Here is a 9,195-nt window from a genome sequence, read left to right on the forward strand (position 1 = left end):
ACCAGGTGTTGGTATTTGACGAGTGAGACCGCGTTGGAGGTTTTTCAAAGAGGAAACGGTACGAACTTTTGCAGAAGATGTAGCTCTGTTGGCTTCATGGTGTCTGAACAAAGTTTGCACATTCGGCTGGTAAGATGGTTGATCGAGAGTGAGTGGAGGCATTCCAGAATCTCTTGGTCTTGTTTCTGACTGAGGGAAAGACGGAGCTTGAGATCGACAGGTAACCCACCGGTGGATCTCAAGCTCCGCCTTTCCCTGTTCAATATCCACAGTTACACGGGAGGCGTACTGGACTGTGATGGTGAAGGGTGAGCTGATCCTGAAGGAGGCTCTTGATTTACCAGTTGATCTGTGTCTTGTGTTGGAGTTTGGGCTCGTGACCAAAAGTGTGAGAGAACAGAATAAGTTTGATTTGCAGAGCGTGTGGGCCGAACCCGGACAAACAGAAAGACCTCGGAGTAGATGCTCGTCACTGGATGGCTATTGTGGACCTACCTCCGCTCGGGGCCTTGCTTGAGTCAATCTCTTAATTCAGGAAAGTGATGCACTTCCTCCACTTGCGTTTTCTTACTGTTCCAGCAATTTGACCAGGAAATCCAAATTAAAAAAAGACAGAATAATCGCCTGTGATAGACAGAAGAAAAAGTCTGGAAATCTCTCTTATCAATTAGTCACTGAGTTCTATCTCCCTCTAGCTGTAATTAATACACATAAGTAACAACCTCTTTATGTGCTGTAACACGGACACGGGTCAGCACATTGACAAACCTGTGATAACTTAGGCCAGAAGAAGAGAAGGAGTGGAGACTGATAAAGAGAGAAAGAGATGTTCTCGGTCCCACACTGAAATTTGAGATAGGAGTGTAGCTCCTGACTGAAGAGAGAGAGAGAGAGAACGAGTTTGTGTGTGTGTTTGTGTGTGTCTGTGTATGTGTGTGTGTGCGTGTGTGTCTGTGTATGTGTGTGTGTGTGTGTCTGTGTGTGTGTGTGTGTGTGTTTAGATGAGCGATGAACAGACAACGCTTGTCCTCAAGTCAAAGAGCTCCAGTGGCTAAAACCCCATCGGGCACCAAGACAAACACACACAGACACACACACACACACACGCGCACACACACACACGGACAGGTGATACATCATGGATGTGAGAAGGAGGAGGGGAAACTGGGCAGAGAGAGAGAGTGAAAAGAAGGGATGGACAGATGAGAAGGAGGTGAAGTGGAGGAGGAGTGGTAGGGGAACAGGAGCTGGGTAAGGGGGCACCCAGCTGGTGACAGAGGGGAGCAATAAAGATCAACGGACAGTTCATTTCTTCCAGCATATTCATGTGTTCAAGCAGCGGTGGAACTGATTACACTTCTTTTCACTCTCGTTATTGTTCCGCGCTGCCGATCACACAGCGGCTTGTGTTTTAACACGACCTTTTTCCAAGATGGAAAGCTTATCTTGTAACCAGGTCAAACACAAACACACGCACACTTGAATATTACGAGACATAATAATACATATTTAAAACACGAGCTAAAGCTCTGCACACAAAGTCACATAAAACAATCAACTTTATTGACAGCATAATATTGTCATCCAGCAAATGGAAGCCTTCTCATCATCAGGGGACTCATCCTCAGCATGTCAGATCTTGATGGCATGGGAAACTAGATAATTGGTCAACCTGATCGACCCGCTCTTCCTCTGTCCAATGGGAGAAGCTCTACTCTACTTATTTAGATATTTATCAGATTATTGGATTTGTTTGCAGTAATTAAAAATTCCTCCTAATTTACTGTCATCAATATATTCAGTCAAAATGTCACTGCTATTTTCACTAATCTGCAGAAGTAAAGTTTACACTATGTACTGACATTAAAAACCTTTAAATCATGCAAATAAATTGAGCGTCAAGGTTCAGTTTTCACCTTGGAAATAATAGTTGAATAAATGATTAGAGTTGAGATTTTTCAGAGATTTCAGCCACAGCCAGCCATCTGTCGTAGTGTCGGCTCAAATGTTTTGATTTTACTTTACTGGGTGCAGTTTATGAGGTGAAGACAAAATCCTTTTGACACATGAATTGACATACATTACATATAGGTTATCATCATTGTGTGTCTATTTGGATTATTCACATTGCTTAAGTTCAAAGCTGCACACAAAGTCACATAAAACAATCAACTTTATTGACAACATAATATTGTCATCCACCAAATGGAAGCCTTCTCATCATCATTCTTGAGCCTTCTCAAGCAGTTACCGCTAGGTGAAGTAAGTAAACAAGGATCGATCAAGGCGGATATCATTTTAAAAGCCAAATTTGCAAATGCAAAAACTTTTACCCAGCAATCCTGGCAAACTGAGTTGAGGGTGAGGAGTCCACCAAAGTCTTACTAAATGCTCTTTAGAATACTTTTTTTAGGATCAATTCACATGTGAAGTTTTTCAATGTAAATGTAAATTACACTAAAAATAGTTTGAGAAAATAGGAGTAGGAGAAGTTTGGTTCTGGAACAAGGCTGCTGGATTTTGGCTCAAACAACTCGTATTTCCAAACCATGGCCCGTGTAGCTTAATGTCTTGGGGGTGGCGAGATGAGACCAGGGGGAGGAAGGGACTGATGGACAGCTAGAGGGAGGGAGAAAGAGAAGGGGGGAGGGATGGAGGGATGGAGGGAGGTGTATGCTGCAGAAGAAACTTCCCATGCTGGCCTCCCAGTGTGGCTACGTAATGAGGGCAAGGGACACAGACACACACACACACACACACACACACACTCGCAGACACACACTCGGGGCTGAGCATGGCCCCACGGCTGATTAGCGGCACACAAAGGCCCCAAACAGAAGTAGCAGAGGACACACAATGGGAGCAGGGCCTCAAGGCGTGGTTTATTCTGCCCTGAGGGAGGGGGCGAGAGAGGCCGAGAGACATCCAGAGACTGGCAGAGAGAGAGAGGAGGGGGGGGGGTCCCACTGAGTTGAACGGGCAACGGAAAGGGGGGAGGGAAGGAGGGGAGAAGAGGGTTCGTTGGGGTTAGAAAAGTGACAGAAGCAGAGAGGAGTTTTGTTTTTGTCCTGATGAAGACGTGCTGGGGTTCTACTGAGGGCTGTTTGCACCGAGCAGATGAGTCCCATCCACCTGCTCTGAAGCACAGGTAGATGGGACTCATGGGCTTTTGTCTGCTTATATATTTTATATATATTTAAATATGTGTTTATATATATTTCATGTAAACCAACGCAGCGAAGATGCCATTAAGGCAGATGGATGGAGTTTATTTCCAGAGACATTGTTGTGTGATATCTGCTTCAACCTTTTCTCACATTGTCTACAGTGTAACAATTACTTCAACATTTCACTCGCAGACATTATTACATTACTTCACCGCAACCCCCCCCCCCCCCCCCCCCAAAAAAACCATCCAAAGAAGTAGAAGATATGAGTGTCACATGGTGTGTGAAGAAACAAATTAAGTTCATGGAAATCACATAACATGCTAGAGGCAGCAATGCAACACCACAATTAACCGGGGTTACCGGTGCTTTTTTAAAATTATGTAATCTTGTATTGCACACTCATCCCCTTAAAAGTGGCAGAACATATGGATGTAAACATGCTTTATGATTCAGTGCATCGGTGAATTCATTGAAGTACTTATAAAGGATTAGAATGGGATGGACAGGAACAGTCCAATCACTTTAATTCCAAAACCACTCCTTTTTGCTATATGGAAACAAGCATACAAATAGAATATAAATGAATTGCAGATGAAAGAATGTAATAGAGTATGTAGGTGGCTTGAAAAGCTGTCGATATCAAACTTTTATGACTCACCTTGTACGAACCATGTTCTCTAAAGCCAGTTATTTATGCCTCTATCATTGTATTAAAAAATATATTTTCACAAAAATTCATACGACGATATTGAAATGTCAAACAAGGGTTGTTGTCATAACTGCTATAGTATTGTTATAAAGTATAACCATTTTTAAAGGTGCGTGATGGATACCCAGGGCAGTTGTGGAAAGTAACTAAGTACTTTTACAAATGCCAGTACTTTATTTGGGTATTTTTTACTGATTTTTACTACATTTCTTATTTACTTTGCAGATTCAAATTCTTATTACGAAATATAAATCAACTAAGAGATGATGATGCATTAAAATTGTTTAGCAACCCAGCAATGAAGTCACCTTTACTTTTACATTAAAGGGACTACACATTAATGTATCAGTAAATATTATCCAATCATTTGATATATATAATTCTGAAGAGTTATTTTACTTTTGGTAGTTTCATATAAAAGTAAGATTGTGATTGTTGTACTTTCACTCGTAACAGCAGGTTAGAGTGCCCTGTTCAGTCCTTCATCATTTCTAATGTTTTAGCCTTTAAATTGTTAAAAAATTAAAAAATATTCAGGATCAAAGGAGAGGCGTTACGAGTGATAAATGCACTTTGAAACAGGAAAGTGAAGATATGATGAACATAGGCAGGAGAGCAGCACCGGTCTGTTTTCAAATGATGACCCTTGAGTTATTATGTTTAGTTATACAACAGAACATGTTGAGAGCCTTAAAATCATCTCAACGGCTCTGTGCACAGATTACTATCCACACTTTTCTACAGAGAATGAATATTATATGGCAACGACTAATGAACATGGCCTCCTTTTCACAGAGGAGCGGCGGCTGCTGTAATCTCCACTGTTCAATTAGCTGCACTGACCTCCCCTTCATTACCTGGGAGGGACGGTGTGGAATGAACCTCCTTCTCCTTCTCTCTGTCTGTTTCTCTCCTCCCCTATCTCACTGTTTCTTCTTTCCTGAAGAAATATCTTTGCTGCAGAAAATTAAACTATTCCAAATGAGTTTCTCTGTATCAGGTAAAACATGATTTGCTTTTTTTCCCCGTTTTTTAATACCTTTTCAATGGATGCTTCTGAAATATATTGAGGAAGAGCAAAAGAGGAGAAGAGAGAAAAACTCGGGGGATAGGGGTGTACGTCCACAAAGACAATTTAGCTTTTTCAACCACTTTTCCTGTTTTTCTAATTACTTAATGCTATTTAAATACACACAATTACACACACACACACACACACACACACACACACACAGTAATGGTCCTCAGCAATGGAGAGGCTCCTGAAATAAGTCACACGGTAATTGTATTTGATTAATCATAAAGGGAGCCCATCAGAAGAAAGCTACCTCTAATAAAATGATAAAATAGACAATTATGAAGAAAAAAGTCCCCAGCCTTTAGTTTCCTAAACACGCTCTGGAGAGAGGTCGTGTCAAGCCTTCTTCAGACGAGATGCTCAACATGTTATTTACCACCTCCAGGTGGGGGACAGGTTGCTAGGTCAGCATCAGAGGCTCCAGAAAGAGTGGCATTTATCTTTTAGTCTCACGATGCAACAAAAGTAATGTATTTATTTCCCAGAATGTCAAACGTTATGCCTTTAAGTTTTTTCTGAGTTACACTCCTTTTCCATGAAGTGTTCATATTATTTTGTCTACCCCCTATATAATAACCCTCATCTACGTGTTCAGTAACTTGTGCAGTTCTTATATCAAACATATTCTTATATCAATAATTTTCAGAGGAACTACAGGCTGGGCATTTTCTAATGCATATCAATGATTTGTCTTATATAGACAAATGTTGATCATGTCAGGTATAACAATGATACACAAGTCATAAAGCGAGATCACATTAGCTCTGTGAGGTGACGCTTTCTTTAAAAATCACTTTACTCGCCGACTCTCCTGGCTGAGGCGCCATGACAGCGTGAGATCTGCTCCACAAAGAGGGACAGCATCTGATCTCCTGGTTCCTGGTGTAAATCCAGGTTGTGTGTGTGTGTGTGTGTGTGTGTGTGTCGGTGCTGCTGTGTAAAATAACATGGAAAAGGTGATTTTCCACTATAGTGAGGCTTCCACACCATGTTTCCCCCAGGCAGCAGCAGAGCCATGATTGAATTGTGTGTGTGTGTGTGCATGTGTGTGTGTGTGTGTGTGAAAGAGAGAGAGAGGGAGAGAGAGCATTGATTTGACACCTCATCACGATTTCCTGTCATTGTTTGAATTAATAATCCATTACGTCCCCACGCAGAAAGCCAAAATGTTTGATATTTTCACTCATACATTTTGAACCGAACATAATTTTAAAAAAGAACATCCGCCCTTCCTTGACTCCCTGGACATGTGGGCTTGTCATGTTGCAGCAGTCTGATGACACTGGAGTTATTGCATTAACCGCACACGCACACACACACACACACACACACACACACAGAGACACACACCGGCTCGTGTGACTTCTTCCCAACAACAGCACACACACACTCACGTTGCCTGTCTGTCTCCCTGAAGGTGAAACCTGGAGTCAGGAGGAGAACCAGAGATGGAGCGTGAAGGAGCGCTTGCTGTCGGTGGCGTGAGCCGTTTCCAGGTGAAGCAAACTGAGTTCAATTGGATCGAGCTGAACTGGTCTGAACTGGAACGACCCGAACTGAGCTGGAACGAAAGCTTCATCTGGACAGGATCCCGACTGGCTGGCTGAGGACTTTGGGAACAAAATGTCAGGCAGAGAAAAAAACGTTGAAATAATAACAGTTGTAACCTTCCATAATTTATGCCAGTCGTTAGGGGTGTTGGTCACATGACTTTCATGCGGCTGTCAGATACATATCTCTCTCTTTCCCCCAAAAACCTTCTCAGTGGGCATTCGTAGAAATAATTTGTCAAGTAGTAACACATGAGAAGCGTGTTACATTGAATCTTCTCAATGCAATAAAAAAAACTGAAGCGGCTAAAATGATCACAAAACATCTGTAAGTGATTGTTGATAATGTTTCATTGTATTGATCCCTGTGGGGACATTCTTCTCTGCATTTTAACGCAAAAGTGAATTCACACAAATATTCCGTCTCCCTCTCTGTGTTAAATGCCTCAAACGTCTCTTTCTCTGTCACTCTTCACTCCCGTCAACGTGTATGAATAATAATTTACTAAAATGATTCACACCATCTTTATTTCATCTTTGTGGTTACGGTTGCTTCATTTTGGATTTAAGTTCTAGAAATGTGTCTTGAACGGAAAATACACATGAGCAAAATGTGTGTGTTCAATAAATGTATCCAATAATGCTAAGTTATTCAACGTTTTAGGTGTTTGTGGTGATAAATTGAGCCTCACGGTTCCACAATACAAACCAAAGAACTTTAATTTGGATCAGGTTGTACCTGCTCTCTCTCATCTCCATCACCTTCTCTCTTCCTCGGTCTCTGTCTCCTCATCTTGTCTCCTCATCGCACGAAGTCAGACACAATAGTTTTGTTGTCATAGGTCTTGAAAAGTTCACAATTTTATTTAAATATCTTGAAAACATACTTGGAGTATATATAGTAAATATTCATAAGCATCAAAACTTCAAAAGCTTCTAAAATCAATATATTTTATAATAATGAATAATACATAGAAAAGGTAAAGGGGTCGCTTGTAGTCATTAACCTCCTGAATATGATCACCTGGATCTGCAGCTCCTTTTATATTAAGTTCTAGCTAATTGTTGTTGTTGTTTTGAAGCTTGTTTCTAAAGCTTTCTGTACTCGTTTGGAGCTGAATATGAATCTACATCTGTATCCTTAGCGTTTCATTTCATATACATTCAATAAAGAGGAAATGCCTCTAGCTCTGACACTATGTGTCTTATTATTCTATATCTGGAAGAAGGTGACTCTGAAGCAGTGTGCTTCAATGCACTTGAGCAAGTGTTGTGCAAGGACACACAACATTTCTACACACACACACACACACAGAACAGAGAACAGTAGCCCCTGGCTATCTGCAGCACTGAGTGTAAATGATCGTAGAGCTGTGGTCATAACGCACAGCCCTACAGGCTACTGATGGAAGATGACACCCAATGTCTGTGTGTGTGTGTGTGTGTGTGTTGGGGTATGTGTGTGTGAGAGAGTCATTTTAGACTCTTCATGTCGCTTCCCTTCCGTCTCTCCTCCTCCTCCTCCTCCCTGTTGATGCCTCGGGTGATGAAACTGACTCTGTTGTATCAGCCGTCCTCTTCCCTCCTCCCTTCTACACATTCATTTGTTTGCCCACCCTCTAGAGCCACATTAGTGTGTGTTTAACCGTATTGATTAGGTCTTGTCTATTGATACAGATCAGAGTGATCCATCACTGATATCTATGCTTGCGGGGCGGAGATGAGTTGATATTGATGGATGAACTGATTAATCAGTAAGCGTGGCGGAGTGAAGCGCTTGGACAAACAAACACAGAGGGACAATGGCCCGGTTTTACCTGTGGGATTAAAACTCATTTACAAGGAAGACATCTATTTGTTTCTTTCAAATTCAAGAGCAGAAATGTTTCACAATAAAAGTTCAACTGTTTTTCTTTTCTAAGAAGGATTAAAAAAAACTTGTATGATCAGAAATGTCAAAGCTATACTTGTTGAGTCTTTGTGACATGGATGAACAACCAGCAAGTGTTGAGTGGTAAAGACAAGAAGTTTGTATCAGTGATGTCTGAAATGAATCATTCTGCATACAAAGTACTTTTGGAATTAAAGTATATTTTGATGCTCATACTTTTGAACTTTTAGTCAAGTAAGTCATTTTAGTGCAGGAATTAACCTTGGAACAGAGTATTTCCACACTGTGGTATTGGTAAGTGAGACATCTAGGTTATTCCATATGCTGAGATTCAATATAAAAACACTTCTCATGTTTATTATATTTTTTTCACTACACCTGAGCACACTCTTCTCTCTGCCTCTGCAGACATCTTCCTCGGTGTGTACTATCACCATGGATACATAAGTTGGTCGATCCAAAAAACTATCTTCAGGAAATAGCTGTGTTTATGGTGTCTTGTAATTGGCTGTACATGTTTGTAACAACCTGAAATAAATGTCTATGTCAAGACAACATGTGTGTCCTAGTTTTGATGATGCAATCAATTCAGTATGGAAGATATCCATCGATGTGACTATTTTAATTGGCCACTGCTCTGGAGTTCTTGAGGAGCACATTAGGGGATAAGAGATAGATTTAAAGGCAAATTCAACTGCTTTGTCACTTTTGTACAAATGTTTTTAGTAAAGAGAAGATGTTTTATTGAAACAAACCATGACTCTCTTTTCCAGATAATGCAGATAATGCATAAAAAC

At 40.9% G+C, this 9,195-nt stretch overlaps 1 long non-coding RNA gene across 1 annotated transcript in view; it reads left to right on the top strand.

The window, feature by feature from the left end:
- Positions 1 to 8,953, top strand: part of LOC130193892 (uncharacterized) — a 72,570-nt gene extending 63,617 nt beyond the window's left edge. Inside the window, exon 3 of the long non-coding RNA XR_008831720.1 lies at positions 6,375 to 8,953. This is a non-coding gene — a long non-coding RNA (uncharacterized LOC130193892). The remainder of the gene's footprint in view (positions 1 to 6,374) is intronic.
- The last annotated feature ends 242 nt before the right edge of the window (positions 8,954 to 9,195 follow it).

Source organism: Pseudoliparis swirei, chromosome 5 (assembly GCF_029220125.1).
Source record: "Pseudoliparis swirei isolate HS2019 ecotype Mariana Trench chromosome 5, NWPU_hadal_v1, whole genome shotgun sequence".
NCBI classification, from domain to species: domain Eukaryota; kingdom Metazoa; phylum Chordata; class Actinopteri; order Perciformes; family Liparidae; genus Pseudoliparis; species Pseudoliparis swirei.